Raw genomic sequence first — 26,317 nt, forward strand, 5'->3', positions numbered from 1 at the left:
CTGTGCAGTTTAAGCCCAAGCTACTCAAAGGATGGCCCATGGACTGCTGCTAGTCTGCAAAGTGTGTGTTTTTAGTCCACAACAATAATGCCTGAGAGCAGGCATTTAGAAACTTTATAGCAATTTTATACTCCAACATTTTTACTGTATTTTACAAAATAAAACTCTGCAATGAATTGAAACTAAAAAAAATAAATAAATAAACAAAACAAAACAACTGGTCCTTCACCACATTGTGGAAAAGCATTTGTCATTTAGTTGGGTGTTAAGTTACTTGCAACCAAAACCATCCAGGGACTCAGCAACATCCAAGAGAAAGAGGTGTGTGCAAGTCCTCTTATAGCCTCACCCATTTTAAGAGTAACCTTTCTGCAAACAACACACCAGGTGAAATTAAACAAAAATAGAAACAATTATCATTTGGAGAATAGCATTCTGGTCTCTCATGTAATCATTTATTCCTCAGGATCCCAGAGCACTATGGAAAAGGGAAGACATGTAAGAAAACTCAATGCATATACAATCCAAATGACATGAAAAAATTAAGCTCTAAAAGAATAAAGCACAGGTGATTGAATCATTATGCATTCCTACTGATGCCATAATTATACAACTACATTTCAGACATTAGTTATCTTTAGAATATAATATTATCTAACTTCATTAAACTAGCTCAGAGCTCAGTTGAGTTGATCCATTACAGTATCAGACTGAGTCATGTGACATTCAAACTTGCCAGGCGGGCTTTAAATAAAGTTAAACAATTCAGGGCACCTGGGTGGCTCAGTTGGTTAAGCGACTGCCTTCGGCTCAGGTCATGATCCTGGAGTCCCGGGATTGAGTCCCACATCGGGCTCCCTGCTCAGCTGGGAGTCTGCTTCTCCCTCTGACCCTCTTCCCTCTCGTGCTCTCTGTCTCTCATTCTCTCTCTCTCAAATAATAAAATAAATAAAATCTTTAAAAAATAAAAATAAAAAAATAAAGTTAAACAATTCATAATGCAAAAATGTTTTTTAACCCATCTATTAAAACTTTTGCTAAACACAATATTCAGAAACTTTAATCATACTCTGATATAAAGAAGCAGATACACATATAAAAAATTTAGAGCTGTAGACTTAGAAAAGTACTCACCAGGAAGATGTATTACAAGAAAAGACCTTCACTTACGGTTCCACCTTATGGGTTTTTTATTTTTTTCTATTTAGTAAATTAGGAAGTGTGTAGGAAAAAAGAGTCTATGAATGCCTTCTTAGGACAGTCAAAAATGACAGATGAGAACATACAAGTAGAAATCTCAACACAATGAAAAGCCCAACTGCACTTGCGATAGCATGACTCTACAAATGTGTTTGCAAAGACCATTTGTTTTTCAAAAGGCTATACATGATTTTCTCCAGGAATAATCCACATTCTGTAATCAGTAGCTAAAGCTTGTCCCGAAATTATGGGTATAGTTAACAACTGCCTAAAAAGATCCACTCTCGCTGATTAAATGCTTAACTACCAAACAAGCAAACCTTATTTTTTGGCAAAAAAAATGTATATATGGTATACTCATGAAATCTGCGTCTTACACCAAATAAAGTTCTCCAATCTAAATAGAAACAAAACTAAAAACCAATTTTATATTTAAATTGTCTTGAACTTCAAATATGCCACAGATAAGATTGTGTCATCAAGAAATACAATTTAAGGTGAGTTTTTTCTTTTTATCGTAAGTTCATTACCAACACCAGAAGTCCCAATTTGATTATGCCTTTTCTCATAATATATGTTAAGGTCACTTAACATGTTTAAAAGATATGTATTTCTTTTAATAATCCTGATATAAAGCAAATGCTTTAGTTGGAACAAAGTACTAATGATTTTTATTTTAAAGAAGAAAGTTACGAGTACATATGTAATATAAAATTCTTACACATGCCAAAAATAACAAATGCATTTTTTTTAAACTGAGAAGCAACTCTCATGTACTTTTACGAGAGAATTACTTCCATTACTCTGCAATTTCACTGCTTCCCAATTGTACAAAATTTACACCTAGATGACATTTAAAAGAAAGGGGGCTGTTTCACCATATTACCACACTTCCTACCTCATTAGAACACTCCTCATACTTTATAATGTTCATTAATTAAGTTACCAGATTAAAGAACAGAAGCATAATGTACAACCAAGAACTTCTTGATTATAACATCCATAACATGAAATTCTTACCTGTAACATATACATGGATATTCGTATGCATATACACTAAGCCATCTTAAGTATTTTTTTAAGGTAGTGGCTTTACTGACCAAAAGTGTGCTGAACCTAAAACTACTCTAAAAAATAAAGTCTTTAAAAAAAAGAAAAAATGAAAAACGAAAACAAAACATTTGCTCGGTTGCTTCTGCTCAGAATTATACACTCCCCCCCACTTTTTTTTTAAACAAATAAACCATATGCCCAATTAAGTGCTGTCTTTTCAACAAGTAATCTCAAGGAAGTTGTTCTAAACACTGAAGCAGTTACTCAAAAACAATGTTAGAATTCTTCAAAACTGTCTTCAGATCTACACTTACAAACCGTAAGAAGGAATTAACATATGTGAAGGCCAAGTGCAAACCAAGCACGGAGACTATTCACTTATTCTCATACCAATCCTGCAAAGTGGATATGCTCTTGGTTTTAGAAATAAGGAAACCAAGGTCAGTCAAGTCCTGTGGCTCCAAAGTCCCTGGACACACCTCTGGTTCCTTTCATTGTTCTATAGTTACCTCAATAGAGAACTTAAGTATTCAATTTGATGGTCATCAACTCTCTTTCCAATCTTGTCTCTCAAACATTTGTTATCATACCCTATCCCCCAAAGACCTATCCAAGCTCCAAGAAATGATCAGCCAATAAAGAGCAGTCAAAGCAATGTTCTTCAGTACCTGAAGACCAACGCAAGAAAGAGACACCAAGACATCCTGAGCAACGATGGCACTGTTGGAATAATTAAAGAAGCTCAAAGCAAGAATTCTGAAAAACCACCATGTGTACATCTGTTTTAGAAGGCTTGTAAAGGGATGCCTGGGTGGCTCGGTCAGTTAAGCATCTGCCTTGGGCTCAGGTCATGATCCCAGGGTCCTGGGATGAAGTCCCACGTCTGGCTCCCTGCTCAGCAAGGAGCCTGCTTCTCCCTCTCCCTCTGCCCCTCCCCACCACCCCTGTGCTCTCTCTCTCTCTCAAATAAATAAAATCTTTAAAAAATAAAAAAAGTAGAAGGCTTGTAAAAACAAAGATTTACTTGTATCCCAAAAATGGAATTTGAAGGTAAAGGGAAAACAAAGATGTAGTCAAAATTCCTTCCCAAAAATTCACACGTGGATTTAGAAACTACTACTATCTGGAAGAGCTGAAGTGAATGAGCCATAATAAATGTTCCCCATACAACAGCAGCTTGAAGAACCCACTAATAATTTTTTTTCTCCATTCACATCTATTAGAAAAATGCTGAGTGACATCACTGCATACTTGAATGACTCTACTATCTAATTTGCTTATTGATAATTTCGCCTTCCCAAATAATATTCAGAGTAGCAGATAAATGGTAGAAATGAGAGACTTTCACAGGTATCGTGTTCTACAGCCTGAAGCCACACTGGAATTTTATTCTAGCAATCTCTCAAAGGATATGAAACCTTACCCCATGCAATACTTCTGTGAATCAAGACATACTTCATTTTCAACCATTTTTAAAGCCCTGTTTGGTCCCAACAATACCAAAATCATACCAAACAACCTTCCACTTTTATGTGATCAGATTCAAAATTAACCTCCATTACAAAAGCTACACACACACATACCAGAACTCTAGACATCATTCTACCTACACAAGTTCTTAAGGCCCTGGAGCTCTTGGTCATCCAAATTTTCTTCACGATGACTGACTGTAATCTTTAGAACCTCTAACTAAGGGTTCCCAGGCCTGGAAAACCTCCAGAACATCAAGAATTACCTGGATGGGTGGGGATAGGGAAAGTAGACAATAAAGGGGATACACCATTTAGGTATGGGACAGATTTTTTTTTAAGATTTTATTTACTTATTTGAGAAAGAGAGTGAGACCACGCATGCACATGTGCAGGGGGAGGAGCAAAGGGAGAGGGACAAGCAGACCCCCGCTGATCTCAGAACCCAAGACAGGATTCGATCCCAGGACCCTAAGATCATGATCTAAGCAGAAGTCAGACGCTTAACCAACTAAGCCACCCAGGCGCCCCCCCCCCCCCCACGCCCAGGATAGATTTCTAAAGACTTAACTATTTAAAAACATTTGGCAAATTAAACTCATTTGTAATCTAAGTATTTTCCATACTGTCAACAGAAAAAAAAAAAGAGACAGACAGACAGGGAATGGGGGGGGGATAGAGAAATTAAGAACAGAAAAATCCAATTCTCTTCACAGTGACAAAAAATACTGCTGATATAATGGGATAAAATTACCCTACCATGCCTTCACCCTCCAGACATGCTTTCGTCCACTACTTATACTATTTGTGACTCACATTATTGATTTCTTAACTGGGACTGTAATATGTTTTAAATTTAATCATCCACTGGGTAGTGCTAGTGAAACATTAAACAACCACCGAGGGACCCCCTGGGTGGCTCAGTCGGTTCAGCATCTGTCTTCAGCTTGGGTCATGATCCCGGGGTCCTGGTATGGAGTCCTGCATCAGGCTCCTTGCTCGGCAGGGAGCCTGCTCCTCCCTCTTGCCTGCATTCCCCCTGCTTGTGTGCACGCGCTCTCTCTCTCTCTCTCTGACAATTAAAAAAAAAAAAAAAACACCTTTAATAAAACCACCACTTAAAAAAAGGGGGGGGCGCCTGGGTGTCTCAGGCGGTTAAGTGTCTGCCTTCGGCTCAGGTCATGATCCGAGGGTCCTAGGATAGAGCCCCACATGAGGCTCCTTGCTCAGCAGAGAGCCTCCTTCTCCCTCTCCTGCTCCCCCTGTTTGTGCTCTCGCTCGCTCTCTCTCATTCTGTCAAATAAAATCTTTTTAAAAATTAAATTAAATTAAAATTAAAAAACAAAAACAAGGGGCACCTGGGGGGGCTCAGTCGTTAAGTGTCTGCCTTCGGTTCAGGTCATGATCCCAGGGTCCTGGGATAGAGCCCTGCATCGGGCTGCTCCCTGCTCAGCGGGAAGCCTGCTTTGCCCTCTCCCACTCCCCCTGCTTGCGTTCCCTCTCTCGCTGTCTCTCTCTCTGTCAAATAATAAATAAAATCGTTAAAAACAAAACAAAACAAAAACACAACCACTGAAATGTCCTGAGCAGAAGTAAATGTTTATGGGGGAAAAAAATTTCCCAGAGTCTCACAATGAACAAATATAAAGAGAGACAGGGGATTTCTCCTAAGAAATCCCAAAAGAACTGGCCAACTCCTTGTTCTTCATCTTTTTTTTTAAGTGACAATACTTTTATTTTTTATAAGATTTTATTATTTTTAACTAATATCTATGCCCAACACGGGGCTCAAGCTCACAACCCCAAGATCAAGAGTCACATGCTCTACCAACTGAGCCAGCCAGGCTCCCCCTCCTGTTCTTCATCTTCGTATAAAGTCCAGCCCAAGAACTGGGATGATCTAGTGCTGGCCCTCATCTCTAATGTCAAAAAGGAGGGTAAAAATAAACTCTCCATGCTAAACAAATGAGGATGGGGCTGGTGCACAGACCAGTGAGGTTTGGGGGTCCCTGGACTACACAGGAGTTACACTCATTTCTGCATTCCTCCTCCAGTGGACAAGTATAGCAGCAGGGACTGACCCCTAGGACTGGAAAACATACCTTAGAATGCAATGCTTCATTCAGGCATCAGAGGAACCCCGAGGCCTGAAAGCCCTGATCTTAACAAGTATTCCATCCTTGGGCAAAGGGAAAGGCTATTTCATGCTTCTGGTTTGATCACTGCATACCACCCCCCATCCCCTCCCACCTCACCAATAAACAGAAACTGAAGAGCCTAAGGTTAAGTGCTTACTGGCCACTCCATACTGTAAGAGAGGAAACAAGAAACCACTGCTAGTCTCAACAACTTTAAACATGTTTACTTAATTCAGCATTATTAAACCCAAGGCCATTGTTGGTCCTTTCTATTTCAGAAGCAGCTGGATCACTTTAATGACAGACACAAAGAGTAAAATTTTTGTTAACATTGGCCCTAAAGTAAAATTTCCTCCACCAGCCCCATATCCAGGGACCTAACCACAACAACTGCCGGGTCACTGAAAAGCGCCCTATCTCTACATTGACCATGCTTTAGAGAAACTGGAAAATTCAACACTGGGGACATTCTGCTGCACCAGTGAAATTAAACTGGCTATTAGGTAGAAAAATAACAAAACTGTCCTGATGCTGACCACCTGCTAAGCCCTGGTACCCCAGTGGTCTGTAGTCCTCAAGTGATTATATGGGGGTCTTTTTGAACTTCTTGTACTTTTTAACCATATACTATCACCCAGAGGAATTTTTTTTTTTTTTAAGTACATCTGCTGAAATTCTAAATACAGTCTTCAACTCCACTCCTGCCTCAACCCCCATCCCTGCAGTCCTTGCTTTCTCAACACCAAATTTTTCTATTCACACCCTAAGCAGCCAAGAACAAAAATCTCTATAAAGGTTCCAAAGACTTAAAATTCTTGTTTTTACCACTTAGTGGTCTATTGCTATGTTCAAAAACCCTGTATAGCAGGTACCTTTTAGCTAAGGAGATCTGAAAACAACAAAGCCCCAGCAGCCCAGCTGTTTTCTAATTATTGAAAGGAGAACCTATGGAGGGATTAAAGATTTAGCCTTGCCCCAGAGCTAACAGACTCCCTCTACCAACAGTCCCAGCTCTCGCTGGCCTAAGCAGAAAGGTAGAACAGGCAATCAAATCTAGATCTCTGGCATGACTTTACAGGACATTAATAATGACCCTGACAGTCTGGCCAACCACCCATCAGCTCTTTAATATAAAGGCCATTATAATCTCAGCCCTCCCTTACAGACTCCTCTATGATGCACTAACATACAACAGTGGGGTATCTAATAATGAACTTTTCAAAATACACATGACTGAACAGTAATTTATGATCTAGAACTATATAGCTTTAAAAAAAAAAACCTTCCATTATTAAATATATACTTCATGGAAGATGTTTATAAAGAACAAAACATACTGAAAACCTAAACTCTGAATCAGTGATTTTAGGCAATATTTTCTCAAAACTTGTAATAGACTTAATTCCTTTTAAAATTTTTAGTTCAGAGAAGTTATCTCATCCTGGAGAATTTTTCCAGCTTGATCTTCAATTCCAAGTAGCTCATTCAGTCAACTCCGGAACATCTCTAGTGAAAAGATTCTCACTGAACTCCCTTAGCAAGTTATTCCATTGTCTGACTGACCTCACTGTCAGGTAAAATTTTAGCAGGAGATTAGAACATTTTTCTTTTTCAGTTCCACAACAAAGTAGTTTTCAGATCAAAAAGAATTGCTGCAGCATCCCTGCTGACACAATAGGATAAAGCAAAGAAGAAAAGCACTGGTTAATACCATTCAGCTACTGTAGAGTTTATTTCTGAAGCTGTGAATATAGTTTTGAAATATGAAGCTTAAAGTAACATGGACAGCCAGAGTGTGTGGTTTTGTTGCTACATTTTTTAAATTAAATCCTTTAATGGCTATTTCATCCATTCACCTTTCTTTTAATACCAAGAAAGAGGAAAAGAAAAACATTTCATGTTAGTAAATGCTTTATTGACCTAACTCTTATCTGAACAAAAATGACCCATATCTTCACAACTTCTAAAAGCTCGTGGATTTTTTTAAGTCCAATATACAAAACATCACATGCAAAGATCTTGCTTTTAATCCTTAAAATACAGCCAGACAGCTAGCACTAATGGTCTGTCCCCATGCACAGGCTACTACACAACCCCCTCAAAAAGTTCTAAGCCAACAACTTTCAGCTATCCTAAAAATACAATATTTAGTTCAAAATAACTAAATATCAAAGATATCTGGTTATATGTGCTCTTTAGTTTTCATACCCAAACTCACATTCTTAAAGGATCTATTTATCTATATAAATAATGTGTTCTACCAATAATGAATTTACTATCATCCATATTAAGATAAAAAGCACGTTCATTCATCCACTTCATTTAGTTATTTGAATACTCTTAAAATATTCACTAAAAACAGGCAAAACAAAGCTTCACTTAAGTACACACTTAAGTACCCATGATTATGCAATTAATTCATTTAGTTGGGTTCTGGTACATGGATATACCTACATATTTGTTAGTTACACACACACACACACAAAACTCCTTTTAATAGCCACAAGAAATCATCACCCCTAGTATGCAAATCCATGAGGGTATCAAAGATAATAAAGGTGGTTGCATTCAATCCTCCCACTTTCTGAGATCAATATCACCACCTGCACCTCCCCCCAAAAAACCTCTTCTGCATTTGGAATGAAAATTAGCCTGTTTCTCTGCTCCACCAAAAATCTATGAAACATCCTACCACACACAAAGATAATTTTGGGCAAACTGGCCCCAACCTGTTCTCTCTCTGCCATCCTATCACTCCCCCTTGTAATTCCACCCAGGTGTACTTTGTTAGGAACACAAAGGTCACAAGGGTTTGAATGAAGAAAAGTTCTTCAGGATGGTAGGTAGTCAACCACACATGGGCTGGGCATGATGGGATTCCCCCCGAAGTTCCTAACTCCCAACTGTGACCAACAAGGATGCCTGCTCCAGGCTCAACAATGCCAAATCAATCCAATCAAACCCTGTCTGTAGGTTTAGTTCAAAGAGCTGAGAAAGGGTTATCTGGAGCAGTTAGTGCTCCTGAAGCAAAAAGTGAGACACTTTGCTAGCTATTTAAGAACCTCATCAGGAAAACTGGAGATTGAGTACTACCTATGCAGTGAATGAAGCACATTTCCCTCTATACCGCTCACTCCATCTCTGTGATTATCAAGGGTCTCTTAGTCGCCACTCTGAGAAATCTAACCAATCAGATCAGTACAAATCCTTTTCAGAAAGTAAACTAATTCCCAACCTAACAGCCTGAAGTTGCTTCCTTTCTTTTATTTCTCCAGTTTCAAAGAAAATCTACACACAACCAAGAAGCAAGGAAATAATGTTCATGGTAATCTGAGATTCATATTAAATTATCTACAGAATAACAAAGAAGAACACTACACTGAAAAATTTTCCCCTCACAAACATAAGGAATATGCCAAAGGAAGAAATGCTTCCAAATGAGAAGTGGTATGATTTGCCCATCCTCAAGATAAACAATGAAAATCACTTTATTCCCACTGAAGAAATGATGACACATTACCAAGAACGTCTTAAGGGGCACCTGGCTGGCTCAGTGAGAAGTGCATGGGACTCTTGAATTCAGGGTCGTGAGTTTAAGCCCCACGTTGGGTGTAGAGATTACTAAAAATAAATTTAAAAATAAACTTTTTTTAAAATGACTTTAAAATATATCACTGAACACTTATACAAAATTCTCCAGTCCTCTTTTACGTGCATACATAAAGTGCTTGCCTAAATATACAAACATTAAAACCCAGGATCCATGTGTCACTCAAGGAAATGATTGCTGCAGGCACAGAATTAATTGATACATTTCTAGGGTTTACCACAATGGAGTAGGAATATTTCAAAGCAAAGAACTTAATAAATATGCATAAAAAATAACTAAACATCTAAAATAACTAATTTCAATAATCCAATTTATATGTAGGTATATTTTAATCTCAGAAACAAGAAAAAAAGAGGATGCAATGATCCCATTCCAAGCCAAAACGGACACACAGCTCTACACAATAATCTCCTCACATCATTATGTGCAGAAGAGGCTCACTGCTCTTTCTACTACACCCCAAAATGCCCTCTGCCTCTGCATTAAACAACATTAAGACACACCATAACTGACTGCTGTTCTTTACAGACCTTTAGGGGCTGATATGACTGACCAGAATTAAAATTGACTATTTCATTACCTCCTCAAAAGAACCACACATCATTTCAACTACATGAACAAATGTAAGAACTGCCGCACAGAGAATATTTTCCAAAGATATAGCTTTTAATATACAAGAGGGACAGGATCCTTCCCTGTATTTTCTTCTATACATTATTCAGCACAGTCAAGAAGTACCTATTTTACTTTTTTTTATTTTTTTTTAAAGATTTTATTTATTTATTCATTACAGACAGAGAGAGAGAAAGAGAGAGAGAAGCAGGCTCCCAAGGAGCAGGGAGCCCGATGCGGGACTCGATCCCAGGACCCTGGGATCATGACCTGAGCCGAAGGCAGACGCTTAACCATCTGAGCCACCCAGGCGCCCAAGAAGTACCTATTTTAAACCCTTCCTTGACTTGTTTTGCTATAATGCTGACAGAGATGCTTTCTCTTACCAATAACACAAACACAAAGTTCGTGACTATTCAGGAGCTACTAGTAACTCTACTTAGCTTATACCAAGAAATAATAAAGAATGGTATATCTACGAAGTTAAAGGTAGAAACAAAGCATCCGCAGGATTCTAAAACTAGTTATCTACTCGGGATAACTAGTAACCTGAACTGATTTCATTTCTGCTGCGCATTCCCCATCGGTATATTAACACGATTCAAAAAAATCAGTATCCTTTATCTCCTTCCTCACCTTTTCCTATTAGTTTACATGCACAAAATGAGCAATTTCCCAAATTTTCTAGTAGTAAAAAATTTCCTTTCAAATGAAATCTTACAGACAACATGAATATAAAATGAAAATAAGTGTTCTACAGTAAATATATTTTCAAAGTTCAAATGTAAAGGCTTCAGATATTATAAAGTCAATTACCAAAAATACAAGGTCAATTTGATTAACAGATACTGAAATCAAGGGTTATGAATAAGAATCATATATGCAACGTAAATATTATACAAACAGGAACTGACACATAGATGGAAATCAAGAAAATCTTGATTCACACATATACATTGTTAACAGTAACGGACCGATTTTTATTTTAAACAGGTTACCTCAGAGCCCTGGGATGCTCTTTAAACAGATGGCAAAAAGAAAAAAATTTTGAGATTTGCACAAAAATGACTTACTGTAATAGCAACAACACATTAGTAGTTGCTAATATATTAAAACTGAGTTTACTTTTAAAATAAAATTCTTTTAAAAGATTTTATTTTTTAAGTAATCTCTGCACCCAAAGTGGGGTTCAAACTCACAACCCTGAGATCGAGTCACAAGCTCCTCCAACTGAGCTAGACAGACGCCCCTAAAATAAATTTTTTTAAGATTTTTATTTATTTATTTGAGAGAGAGAGAGAGCATGGGGTGGGGGAGGGGCAGAGGAAGAAGAAGAAGCAGGCTCCCCACTGAGCAGGGAGCCCCATGCGGGGCTTGATCCCAAGACCTGGGATCATGACCTGAGCCAAAGGCAGACGTTTAACCAACTGAGCCACCCAGGCACCCCCAAAATAAAATTCTTAATGTTTATGAAAGCCTTAAAAGCACCTCCACAGAACACTGAGCACTATTTAAAAAAAAAAAAAACTGAGCACTATTTCAAATCACTATTCTAAGCCAGCTCTTACTACACTGTAACATTTTAAGTCTAACCCACCTCCCAGGAACATCTCCAATTAGGCTGGGGTGAGGGGAGGGGTGTCTATTCTTTCTAAAGTTAAAAATAGAATAATGGTTACTTGAACCTGAAATCCAACTATGTCCGGTAAATCAGTATAAACTGTTGTCCCTCATATTCAAAGATGAAACGGATGTCTGTGCCTCCAGTGAATCTACAGAGTCCACAAGATTAGCCATCTCACCTAAAGATGCACCCAGCAAGTTTGAGGGGCTGGTAAACCCTACAGGTATCATCTCTGCCCCAATCACATAAGTCAGGTGCAACAAAGTACAGCCAGCTGGCCAAGTCCAGGCTACCCTACCTGATTTTTAATGATCAAAATCTAAGAATGATGTTATGGATTGAACTCTGCCCCCCCCGCCCCCAAATATTTTGAAGTCCTAACTCCCAATATCTCAGAATGTGACCTAATTTGGATACAGGGTCTTTACAGAGGTAATCAAGTTAAAATGAGGCAGTGACAGGGGGCACTAAAACAGTATGACTGGGAAATCTGTACACAAAGACAGATATGTACCCAGAATAGACAATGAAGAGACAGAAAGATGGCCACCTACAAGCCAATAAGAAAGGCTGGAAAAGATCTTTCCCTTACTAAGAAGCAACCGACCCTGATGGTACCTTGATTTTTCTGACTTCTAGCCTACAGAACCCTGAGGCAATAAATTTGTTATTTAAGCCACTCAAGTTGTGGTACTTTCTTACAGCAGCCCTAGCAGATCAATACAAGTGGTTTTTACATTTTCAATTGATTGGGAAAAAAAATTTAAAAATATCATTTTGTAACGTTAAAATTATATGAATTCACATTTCGGTGTTGGTAAGTATTATGTAATAATAATTATTCATCTTTGTATTGTCTATGACTGCTTTTGTGCTGCAATGGCAGAACTGAGAAGCCGCAACACAAGTCCCTAAAATATTTATTGTCTGGCTCTTTACAGAGAAGTTTCCTAATCTGAGAATAACTATTTGTCACAAAGCACCACACCACACAGTGAAGATGGACCCCAAGAAGGTCAATCTCTTACCATTTTCTGTTACCACTTTCTTTCAGCTGCTCTTCAGTATCCTGCTTTTCTTCTGAAAATTAGCTATGTCATATCTACTTTCCAAGATTACTGTGTGTACGTCAAGTGAGTACTAAATATAAATGCCTCATTAAGCAACAAAATATAATAAACATAAAAAAATTATAAAATTCCACCCACACAGAACATAAACAAGTTGTAACAAACAATTTTAAGGTCAAAATCTTATACAATGGGACGCCTGGGTGGCTCAGTCAGTTAAGCGTCTGCCTTTGGCTCAGGTCATGATCCCAGAGTCCTGGGATCGAGTCCCGCATCAGGCTCCTTGTTCAGCGGGGAGCCTGCTTCTCCCTCTGCCTGCTGCTCTGCCTGCTGCTCTGCCTGCTTGTGCGCTCTCTCCCTCTCTCTCTCTCTCTGGCAAATAAATATATAAATAAATCTTTAAAAAAAAAAACTTACATACTCCTGGACCATGAACTTGATAAGCCCACCGATGTTAGAACTTATGTGACTGATAAAACTAGGTAAAATACCTCATACAACTGTCAATGACAGATCCAAGAATTATAACCACATAAATGATTCCACTAAAATTCAATAAGCCTAAGCAAGCAAGCAAACAAGTGTTACGTATGAATTAAGGCTGTGTTCACCTTTTATTATCAAACTACCAAATTGTCAATCAAATACTAAGGGGGGGTTAGCACATGGCAAGAATGATAAATTGTGTTTGCAATAACTCTTTGATCTCAATTTCTTAGAAGCTGAAACCTCCTAGTATTTGTTCACTAAAAAAACAATTAGGTACCACTGCTTTGGTCAGTTGTCTGGCTATATCTACTACAGTTGCACAAAAGGGTCATACCCCATGACCGAGTAATTCAATTACTCATACCTACCCAATATAAGTACATACATATGTACACCAAAAGTCTTGTAGAAGAATGTTCAAGCACCACTTTTTTATAATAGGCCCAAAATGGAAATCCAAATACCCATTTACAGTAGAAGGGATAAATGAATTATAGTAAATTCACACAATGAAATGTTTTTCCACAACCAAATGAAAAAACTACTCCTACACACAATACGGAATAATCTCACAAACATAGACACCACACAAAAAGCAAAATACATGAATAATATCAGTTATACAAGGTTCAATAACAGGCATTAGAAGATAGGAGACTACTTTAGAGAAGCAGTTGGGAGTAGTGATTGGGTAAGGATATGAAAGGGGCTTCTGAAATGCTGGTAATGTTCTATTTCTCTCTGTAAGTCAGTTCAATTTGTAATAGCATCCTGAGCTATAGAGTTACAATTGGTGCACTTTGTGTGTGTATGTGCAGGTATATCATGTATCATACTCCAGTAAAATGGTTAAACAAAATATTAAGTTCCACTTCCAGGAGGTGCTTCCTAAGATTACTGGAAATGGAACATAATGTGCTCTTATTGGACCAACTGTCCCAAAGATTAACTGTAAACTTGACAAAATTAAAAAGTAACTACCTGAAGACAATGGAAAGCAATCAAAGCAGAAAAGACACTATAGGGGAGTTAATGGAAAAAAGAAGGGCACTGAGGAAATTTTTTTTTAATTTTTATTATTTTTTTTAATGGCTTTTTGCCTGAAGGTAGGCCCCGTTAAGCACTGTTAGGTAATAGAATTTGAACAGAAGCCACACTCTTACTGGCATTTAAGAACCAGAGGACAGAATTCTGAGTGACTCCACCAAGTGGGAATTGAGGGATAAAATCAAGGAAAAAAGACATCCACAAAGGGATAGGTCCAAAGTCTACATGTAAACTTGGCCCTAAATCTCTAGCTGATCCCTGAAAGAGGCATGTGTGAAATAGACTACATGCATCCCAGATAAGACTAAAACCTGAATATAGATTTAAGCTGGTGACCACAGGGAAAAATGATTTGGAGCTTGAGCCTATCCTACTAAAACAAAGTCAATATTCTTTGGAGGTACACCATAGATCCAAAATCTTTATAATAAATTGTTCATAATGTCCAAGATGCAATTCTGAATTACTAAATATTAAAAAAAAAAAAAAAACAGGAAAATGTGGCCCCAGAAAAGACAACCAAAAGAAACCAATACCAAGACAATCTGGATGTTGTTATTAGTAGAGGAGGATTTTTAACCTTCACCAAGGTTTCTCTAATGTTAACATCTTACATAACCCCCCCAGAGCTGTAAAAACCAGAAAGTTAATGATAAAATACTATTATTTTACAAACCTTATGTAAATTCTGTCAATCAAGGCACTAATATCCTTTTTCTGGCCCAAATTTCTTTAAAAAAAAAAAAAAGATTATGTATTTATTTATTTGACAGAGAGAAGGAGAGCACAAGCAGGGGGAATGGCAGGCAGAGGGAGCCGGATGTGGGACTCGATTCCAGGACCCCGGATCACGACCTGAGCTGAAGGCAGTCGCTTAACCAACTGAGCCACCCAGGCGCCCCTCTGGCCCAACTTTCAATCCAAGATCCCACAATGCATTTAGCTGTCATGTATTGTTAGTCTCCTCCAACCTGAATATAATTCCTCACTATTTACAGATAAGAATTTTAAAAGCTGCTACTTATAACCATGCTCAAGGATTGAGGAAAATATGCTCATAAATAGGAAATATCAGTAGGGAAATAGAAACTACAAAAAGAACCAAATGGAAATTCTAGATTGAGAAATACAATACCCAAAACAAAAACATCTACTGAATGCAGACTAACAATGGCAAAAGTGTTGTTACTAAATGATCTATCACAGTTGCTAACTCAGGAAACAAACAGGTGAGCCCTGGCGAGCTGCCTCAGCCAACTGCTCCATCCCAGGGAATCCCGAGGGGGCTGAAGGAATCAAAAGCTCCTGGCTCCGTTTGCCAACAATGCTGTGGAACAAACCCAAATAAACTCAACCCGAGAAGTTTATAACTCAAGAGAAGACAGTTTGGAAAAGAGAAAGGGAGAAATTTATTTTGGGTGCTGGCAGCTGGGGGAGGTGGCAGGCTCAAGCCCTAACAACCAACCTCTGTGCCCACAAAATGGACACCTAGAGGTTTACAGGAGAGGTTCCAAGGGGTTCGTGCAAGAGAGCAGGCAGAGGGTACGTGACCATGGGTGGGGTCAGTGTGTGCATCATGGGTAAGGAAGGGGATGCACAGGATGTGGTCTTCTGGGCATTCTACTGCTATCAGGGCTTTTCTGGTCTGGCAGCTGGGACCTTCTCAGTCACTGCAAAGTATCTTCACCAATGCCTCAAAAAAGAGTAAGAAATAAGCACAATGGGTTTTACTTAGAGCATGAATTAACAGTCTTGTCTATCTTGTCTATTTCTGGTTTTAATTTTTGGGGTCTATAGCTGAGCAAGAGGGCTAGCTAACAGAGTCAGTGCACCTGAAGACCAATGGCAATTATCTAATCCAAACAAGAGAGGAAAAAACAACAATGAGAAAACTGAACAGTCATACGTGATATGTAGTAAAAATCAAAGATCTAAATGTATGCGTAAGTATAACTGGAATCCCATAATTAGAAATGAGAGAGAATGGAAAAGAAAAAAATTTCAAAGAAATAATGGCTGAAATTTCCCAAATGTAGTATAAGATGGAAATGTGCAGATGCTGGGAGCTCAGTGAACCACAAGCAGGACAAACAGAAAATACCTGCGTACATCATAATCAAACTGCCAACAACCAAAAACAAAAAGAAAATTATTAAAACAACCAGATAAAAAATGACAAATCACATGTAAGAAAACAGTAATATGAATTACTGGTGACTTCTCATAAAAAATAATGGAGGTCAAAAGACAGAAGGGGCATTTTTTAAGTGCTAAAAGAAAAAAACTCTTGACAACCCAGAATTCTATATTCAGCAAAAATATCCTTCAAGAATGAAGACAAAATAAAAATATTTTCAGCAAAACAAAAGCTAAGAGAATTCATCACCAGCAAACCTACAATATAAGAAATACTAAAGGAGGGACAGCACCTGGGTGGCTTAGTCGGTTGAGTATCTGACTCTTGATTTGTTCAGGTCAGGGTCTCAGGGCACTGAACAGAATCTGCTTGGGATTCCCTTTCCCTGTCCCTCTGCCCCTCCCTCCCTCCCTCCACGTACTAATATTCTCTCTCAAATAAATAAATCTTTAAAAAAAAGAAAAAGAAATACTAAAGGAAGTTTACTTATTAGCAGAAGGCAAATGATACAAGATGGAAATTCTGATCTTCAAAACAAAAAAAGAAAACTGAAAAAGAGAAAATGTTAAGTATGTGGTAAAATATAAAATTTTGTATTTTATTTATATATAATATGTATTATATACTTATTTATATATTTTATTTATATTATATTTCCCACATATTCTCTTAATTTCTTAAAACATGCATGACTTTTAAAAAATTGAATAGCACACTCCTAATAACCAACAGGTCAAAAAAGAACTCACACAAAAAAAAAATACTTTGAGATGAATGAAAATGAAAACCTATCAAAAGTTCTGAGATACAGAGCTCTTGTTGCTGAACTCTGGTTGCAAATAAGTGTGGCCTGCTGGGAACAGGACTCCTAAAAAATGCCAAATAATGTCTGGAAGGCTGTGGTCCAAGGCCATTTTTGCTGGCTATAAGCGGGGTCTCCGGAACCAGAGGGAGCACACAGCTCTTCTTAAAATCGAAGGTGTTTATGCTCGAGATGAAACGGAATTCTATCTAGGCAAGAGATGTGCTTACGTATACAAAGCAAAGAACAACATAGTGACTCCTGGTGGCAAACCAAACAAAACCAGAGTAATCTGGGGAAAAGTAACTCGTGCTCATGGAAACAGTGGCATGGTTCGTGCCAAATTCCGAAGCAACCTTCCTGCTAAAGCCATTGGCCACAGAATCCGTGTGATGCTGTACCCCTCAAGGATTTAAATTTAATGAAAAGTAAATAAAGGTGTAGATTTGTAAAAAAAAAAAAAAAAAAAGAAGAAAGAAAGAAAGTTCTGAGATACAGCCAGATCAATTCTTAGAGAAAAAAGTTAACTGTAAATGACTATATTAAAAAGGGAAAAAGATCAAAAAGAAAAAAAAAGGAACCATCTCAAATCCATATAACCTAATCTTTCACCTTAAGACACAAAAAAGAACAGCAAATGAAACTAAACCCAAAGCAAACAGAAGGAAGGAAATATAATGATTAGAGCAAAACCAATGCAGCAGAGAAAAGAAAAATAGAGAAAAATCAACAAAACCAAAAAGTGGTTCCTTGAAAAGACTTTTTTTTAAATGTCAAACCTTTAGCTAAATGACCAAGTAGAGAGAATAATCAAATTACTAAAATCAGGAATGAAAGGACATCACTACCCACCTTACAGAAATAAAATGGATTATAAAGGAATACTAATTTTTTATTTATGCCAACAAGTTGGGTAATCTAGATGAAATGGACCAATTCCTAGGAAGACACTACCCAAACAAGCACAAGAAAAAAAAAAATCTAAAATAGATCTACAAGTAAAAAGATCAAATTCTTTCCCAGAGAAAAGCCAGGCCCAAATGGCTTCACTTGTGAATTCTACCAAACATTTTAAAAATATTACCAATTTTTCAGAAACTTTTCCCCCCAAAAAACAGAAGAGAAGGGAACATATCCCAATTCATGCTATGAGGACAGTATTACCCTGAGCCCAAAACTAAGTGAAGACATCAAAATGAAAGAAAGCTACAGCTTATCCCTAGGACTACTAATACAAAGATCTTCAATAAAATACTCGCAAACCAAATCCACCAAAAAACCATTATACACTATGACAGTGGGATTTATCCCAGGACAGCAATATTTAACACCTAAAAATCAATTCATGTAAATACACCATATTAATAGACTAAAGGACAAAAACCATACAATCTCAATAGACAAGGGAAAAGTTTCTAACAAAATCCAACACTCTTTCATGATAAAAACTCAACAAAGTAAATGTAGAAGGGAACTTCCTCACTCTGATAAGGGGCATCTATGAAAAACCCACAGCTAACATCACATTTAGTGTTAAAGTACTAAATACTTTCTCCCTCAGGTCAGGAACTGTGGAAGGATAAATGATGATTATGCAAAAATAGCCAATCGTAATCCCCAGAACCTGTGAACATGTTACTTTACATAGCAAAAGGAAATTTGCAGATATGATTAAGGATCTTGAGATGAGCAGATTATCTGGGTAGGCCCAATATAATCATCCCAGTGCCATTTGTTGAAAAGACTATTCAGGGGCGCCTGGGTGGCTCAGTCGTTAAGCGCCTGCCTTCGGCTCAGGTCGTGATCCCAGGGTCCTGGGATCGAGCCCCGCATCGGGCTCCCTGCTCAGCGGGAGGCCTGCTTCTCCCTCTCCCACTCCCCCTACTTGTGTTCCTGCTCTCGCTCTCTCTCTCTCTCTCTCTCTCTGTCAAATAAATAAATAAAATCTTTAAAAAAAAAAAAAAAAAAAGACTATTCATTCCCCCGTTGAATTGTCCTGGCACTTTAGTCAAAGACTAATTGAACATAAATGAGCGAGTTTAGTTTTGGACTCTGAATTCCACTGATCATATATGTAACTGCTACGACCATACTGTCTTAATCATTGTAGCTTTATAGTATGTTTTGAAATCAGGAGGTGTGAGTCATCCAGTTTCTTTACTATCATTTTTTTTCAAGACTGTTTTGGCTGTCTGGGTCCCTTGAATCTCTAAATGAGTTTTAGGACCTGCTTGTCAATTTCTTCAAAAAGCCAGTCAAATTTTGATAAGATAAATCAGTTTGGAGAGTTCTACTTTCTTAGCAATACCATCCTCCATTTAGTTCTTTAATTTTTCTCCGTGATGTTGTATAGTTTCACTGTACAAGTCTTAGCACTTTTGTTAAATTTATACCCAAACGTTTTATTGATCTTGATGTTATAAATGGAATTATGTTCATAATTTCATTATCTGTTTATTACTAGTGTGCAGAAAAAATAGTTGACCCTTGAACCAAATGTGTTTGAACTGCATGGGTCCACTAATGTAGATTTTTTTCAATAAATACAGTATAGTACTGTAAATGTATTTTCTCATGATTTTCCTAGCATCTTGTTTATATTATTGTAAGAGTACACTATATAAAGCAGATACAGAATATGTGTTAAATGACTCTTATGTTATCAGTAAGGCTTTCAGTCAACAGTAGGCAATTAGTTAAGTTTCTGGGAAGTCAAAAGTCACGTGTGGATTTCTGACTGCATGGGGTTGGGCACTCCTACCTCCACACTGTCTGAGGGTCAATTGTACATTTGTTTTTTTAAGTATATTTTTGTAAGATCTTATTTATTTGACAGAGAGAGAGAGCACAAGCAGGGGCAGCAGCAGGCAGAGGGATTCAGCATTCATATTTTCCTGCATGAGAGATTCATATGAATCAGAAACTCGGAAGTGGCCATGTCACTCTGGTTTCTCTGTTAAGTTGCTCAATTAAGGCATTCTCAGGTAGTGGGTTGGAGATACAAATTTAACTAAGGCCTTATGTTATTTTTTAAAAATATATTTAAATATGGTATTTAAATATCATCAGGCTCATTTCACAATAAACAATTAGTCTCTACCACAAACCATACTTTGGTATCCCTGTCAAAGATTGAGTGCTGCTGGTCCCTGGTGTGGTAATTCTTTACGTTTTCTAGCAATGCCATTTGTTTAATTATAGCAAATAGTAAGACACTCAAGACAACGATATTTCATTAGTTGATAAAATAGGACAAGTAACACTAACATGGAATAAATAATTCTAAAATCCACATTAAAAAGAACCTCAAATCCCCCTTCCTCAGAATGGCTGTGACAGAGGAAAGAGCACAACCACTGGTCTGTAGTCTTTCCCTTCATAGGTCTAAAATGCAGGAGATAAACAGCTAACTCAAGGTCTTAGTTAAATTTGTATCTCCAATCCACTACTTGAGAATGCCTTAATTGAGCAACTTAACAGAGAAACCAGAGTGACATGGCCACTTCTGAGTTTCTGATTCATATGAATCTCTCATGCAGGAAAATATGAATGCTGTCTCAACACCACACCTTTCCATCTGTGATACAGCCACAGCCAGCAAGTTCCACAATGAGGTTGGACTTGATTCTTCACTGCACAACATGCACTTCACTTCAAAGAAGCACACAGTGAAATCCAACTCCCTTGAAATAATCTACTAACAGAACTACAAAAAAAAAAAAAAAAGATTTTTCTTTAAAGTAGCTTTGCCAATCAGCTACCTATAGGCCAGTCATTTCTATGCATCCTCTTTCGTTTTTGTGTTCCCTAAAGGTGAATATTCGACTCTGAGTCATCATTTATCCAAGACAAAACATTAAACAATTAAGATAAAATAAGCCTTCTCTCTAAATGCAGTTGTCTTCAGTGTGAGCATCCCAAGGTTCCTATACAGGAACCCATATATTTCATAACACAGTGCCCTTTATACACAAGCTCCTAAAAGGCCTGGTGAATTTTTTATCTGACCTTACTACTATTGAAAGTCAGTGACCACAGAGCTATCTCTCACTGACATTTACAGCGACTGAAGTAAAAATAAGGACCTCTTTTCTTCAAGTGACATAGAAAACTCAAAGTTCACTGGATAATACAGTACACCAAGAAGAGTGCACCAGTATCTCGGATAAATAGCTTTCTCATGACTATTTTATGGATAAGCCAATAGTGTAACTTCAAACTTCTCTTTAATTCCAAGAATTCAAAAATGTTTAGACAGTATCTTTAAAAATAAGAAGTCCTTTTTAAATTTCATTCTCTTCTTATTAATCACCTAAGCAAAAAAGGGAGTTAACAAGGTAATTTAGAATTCCCTCAAGTACGACATCATGTACAATGTTGAGCGAACTACAAACCAAAATTCCTAACTTCACAATATCACCCTTGAGTCTAATTACGAGAAGAAATTTAAAACGTTCAAAGAATGATAAGCTTAACCAATCACCTTCTGACACACAGGTTTTTTTTTTTAAAGCTTGCCTCTAGCTGAATGATTCCAACCAACCATCTCACCATCAGCCTGGGGCTGGCACAGCTGCTGCTATCTCAAGGATAAAGTTAGGAGCTGCCACCTTAAAACAGACAGAAGTTGCCAGAAGAGATAGGACACTGAGGCACACAGACCAGAAATTAAGTAAATCAGCCAGAGACTCAGGAACACTGAAAGGTGAAAGCCCCATTCCCAGTTTCATAATCTGAGTAAAGAAACTTTTGCACCCACTATTATACCCGCAAACCTGTCTATGGACCACATTCCCTGTGACCCAGTCCTATTCTCTGCTCCCAATGGCAACACCCTTTCCTCCTGCTTCCTCAGCACTATGAACCTCTAAGAAATTGTCCTTTGTGTCCCTAGTCTGCAGCTGAACTCTTTCCCCACTCCAACTGCTCAAACCACATCCCCAACCCATAGTTAAATTTCACATAAAATCCATTCAAAGATACAGCATTACAAATCTTACAGTGCATGTGAAATAGGCAGTTTCTAAATTTTCAGCAAAAAGGGAAATTCCATAGTTAAGGCGAAGAGAATGCTTAATTGCAATTACAGGTATTGTTGCATCTGAGTTTAAAAAGCATAATTGCAGGGGCGCCTGGGTGGCTGAGTCATTAAGCAACTGCCTTCACCTCAGGTCATGATCCCAGGGTCCTGGGATCGAGCCCCGCAATGGGCTCCCTGCTCCACGGAAAGCCTGCTTCTCCCTCTCCCACTCCCCCTGCTTGTGTTCCCTCTCTCGCTGTGTCTCTCTCTGTCAAATAAATAAATAAAATCTTTAAAAAAAAAAAGTATAATTGCAGGCCGCCAGTCAGTTAAGTGTCTGACTCTCAGTTTCTGCTTAGGTCATGATCTCAGGGTTGTGAGACTGGGCCCCCCGCATTGGGCTCCACGACCTACGATTCTCTTCCCCCCCGCCACCTAAAAATAATAATAGTAAAAATAATTTAAAAACAAATAAAAAGTAAAAAGCATAATTTCAACAGAAAAAAATTATAAATATGTGAAATGTTGACAAGTCTTATTTTATATATATATGTGTGTGTGTGTATGATTTTCTTGAATTGGTCCTCATATAAAAAAGGCTGTTCAACCCTCGTGCGCTGTTGGTAGAAATGTAAATTGGTGCAGCCACTATGGAAAACAGTATGGAGGTTCCTCAGAACATTAAAAATAAAACTACCAGGGCACCTGGGTGGCTCAGCTGTTAAGCGTCTGCCTTAGGCTCAGGTCATGATCCCAGGGTCCTGCGATCAAGCCCCTCTTTGGGCTCCTTGCTCAGCTGGGAGCCTGCTTCTCCCTCTCCCTCTGCTGCTCCCCCTGCTTATGCACGCACGCTCTCTGTCAAATAAATAAATAAAATTAAAAAAAAAAACCTACCATATGATCAGCAACTCCACTTCTGGGTATTTATCTGAAGGTAACAGAAAACTATCTTTTTTTTTTTTTTTTAAGTTTTTATTTATTTATTTATTTGACAGTGAGAGAGTGTGCACACAAGCAGGGGGAGTGGCAGGCAGAGGGAGAGGGAGAAGCAGGCTCCCTGAGGAGCAGGGAGCCAAATGTGGGGCTCAATCCCATGACCCCTGGGTCCTGGGGTCATGATCTGAGCCAAAGGCAGTCACCCAACCGAGCCACCCAGGCACCCCACCCCCAAATCACTATCTTGAAAAGAAATAAGCACTCCCAAGTTCATTGCAGCATTACTTAAAATGGCCAATACATGGAAATGACCTATCACTGGATGACTGGATACAGAAAATGTGTTATATATACACATTTATTATTATTCAGTCATGATAAAGAGGGAAATCCTGCCATTGGAGACAACACAGATGGACCTTGAAGGCAGTATGCTAAGTGAAATAAGCCACACAGAGAAAGACAAATACTATACTGATCTCACTTAGATGTGGAATCTAAAGAAAAAAAAAAAACCCAATTCATAAATACAGAGAACAAATTGGTGGCTGCCAGAGGTGGCAGGTAGGGAGGATGGGCAAAATGGATGAAGGGGGACAAAAGGTACAAACTTCCAGTTTAAGATCACTAAGTTCTGGGCATGTAATGTACAGCATGGTGACTATAAATAACAACAGTGTATTGTGTAAGTGAAAAGCTGCTAAGAAAGTAGATCTTAAAAGTCATCATAAAAAAAAATTTGTAACTAAGTGTGGTGATAGATGGTAAACTTATTGTGGTAATCATTTCACAACGTAAACATTTATCAAATCATTATGTCACACATCTAAAACGAATACAATGTCATGTGTCAATTATATTTAGATTAAATTTTTTTTAAGATTTTATTTATTTACTCATAAGAGACAGAGAGAGAGAGAGGCAGAGGGAGAAGCAGGCTCCCCGCTGGGCAGGGAGCCCAATGCGGGACTCGATCCCAGGACCCTGGGATCATGACCTGAGCCAAAGGCAGATGCTTAACCATCTGAACCACCCAGGCACCCTCAATTAAATTTTTTTAAAGGGCTGTTCAACAGAGACATGATATACTTGACAATCTACTATATCTCCTCTCCTAATCATTCCTCATCATGTCCCATAAGGAAGAATCTTGCAGGAAAATCTACAATCCTTCCCATGTAGAATTATGGTAACTACTAAACAGTTCTCATATTAAGAAACCATCATTTTGCTTATCTTAGATGCCCAGAAAAGTGTACTATTATGGAAAATGTTGTCTGTTAAGAACATTAAGGGCAAATGTCTATATATGTGAATGCAAAATGAAATCATACAAAATCCTATTTAATTTTTTAATTTAAATTCAAGAGAACTTTTAAGTTGTCCCTAGTCTTAAAATTGATCAAAGTACATTTCATCAACTTCATAAACCTAGTAAGCATTTACCTTTAATCACCTGGGAAAGTATAAGACCCTCTACCTCAGTCCTCAGTAATCTAGAGAATCCCCCGCCCTCAGTGAGTTTACTGTATGTCATCCATCTAATGGAATGTTGGATGAATGCCCAGCCCTAGCTAGGCAGTTGTTATAATCAAAGCTGCGACTGCTTACCCATTTGAAAGTACGTCTGAGAAATAATTTTAGCTAAACTTGATGGAAAAATCTGTGAAAGCTAAAACTTTTCAACAATAACACCAAAATAGAACATCAATACAAAGTTTCAAGTATTAACTTAAAGAATAAAATTAAAATCACATAAAATATTCTTATGCCATTCCCTTGAGAGTATTTAAAAAACAAAATTATTCCAGGGCCAGATCCAGACTCAACAAGAAAGAGTGCCATGGATCAATTTTCCTATTTCCACCAGTGACACTGGTGGGGAGAGAGGGTGTACAAAGCAGAACACATACAACTGTTTTCTGTCCCTACTACCATTATTTCAATAAAGCTTTAACAAAATCTAAAACAGTGAAATATTAGAATAAAGCTCTAGTTACCCATACCTAATGCCTATTAGGAAATATTTCTAAATAAATGCTGGAGGCTGAAAAATCACACAGTATAATACCTACGCTCCATGGCCCTTTCACTAAGAGATCTTTAGTTACAGCCAGAAAAGCAGAGACTTCATCTGTACCCTTTATTTATACACAAGATAAAAATCCTAGAACTTCCATAACTTGTGAATGGAAATGCTAATAATAGCTTTAACCCCTATAAATCTTACTTACTTCATCTTTGAAATGTAGAGTCACACCACATCAGAAAATTAACACAAGGATTAAATCAAAAAGTATGTGAAGCTCCTGACACAGTGCTTTTCACTGTACCCTAAATAAATGACACTAATATCCCACTCATGCCTTTTGTCATGATGTCCCCTCTGCCTAGAAAGCCTGCCCTCCTCTCCCCTCTGCCTATCCAAACCACTTCCATTCTTCAGTCTTTTTCAAGTCACTCTTGATGTCTGTCTTATCTGTACCACACTACATCAACTTTAATATTCAACTGTTCACTACCTGTAACATTCACCATGCTATTTAACAAGATGTTGCTCTGAATTTACCTAATATTTCATTGGCATTTAGTACCGATCTCAAGCAAAGGAGAAGCTCAAAACCTTCATTGAGTATCTTCTCACCCTTCCACATCTACTTCAACACCTATCAGTGCTTTACAGATACTAAAACAACATTCAGTAAATAAATGTCGTATGAGTGAACGACCAAATAAAGGCACAGAAATCACAAGCTGTTCTGTATGGAAAAAGACTGGGTCAAAGAGGTAGCTCATGAGGTGGCTCTTGAGAACCCAGAAGAGTAAATGTATGACACATGATATAAAATCTAGTTTACCTTAAAAAAAAAACTAAATTAATATCCTCTGTGCATTAAATACCACTGCAAACAAGTTACAAGCAAGGAAAGGCAAAATGCAATCAATTCCTTACTCAAAATGACACCTCCTCTAACATTAGCCACTTCTACAGAGAATATAAACTTTGACAGATAATCTCAGCTCAAAATTAGGGTTTTTTTCTCTAATTCGTTGTATTTCTAAAGAGTCAGCCAGCAGGGGGAGTTCAAGCTCACTTACACTAAATCACA

The 26,317-nt window shown here is 37.9% G+C and overlaps 1 protein-coding gene and 1 pseudogene across 2 annotated transcripts in view; one reads left to right on the plus strand and one right to left on the minus strand.

The window, feature by feature from the left end:
* Nucleotides 1–26,317, minus strand: part of ZFAND3 (zinc finger AN1-type containing 3) — a 330,031-nt gene that overhangs the window by 258,127 nt on the left and 45,587 nt on the right. The window lies entirely within an intron of this gene.
* On the plus strand, nt 17,333–17,707 carry LOC114222283 (large ribosomal subunit protein eL33 pseudogene; annotated as a pseudogene).

The sequence above is a fragment of the Eumetopias jubatus genome, unplaced genomic scaffold, assembly GCF_037043125.1.
Source record: "Eumetopias jubatus isolate StellerSeaLion01/CBP00866 unplaced genomic scaffold, mEumJub1_p1.0 scaffold_6, whole genome shotgun sequence".
Taxonomy (NCBI): Eukaryota; Metazoa; Chordata; class Mammalia; order Carnivora; family Otariidae; genus Eumetopias; species Eumetopias jubatus.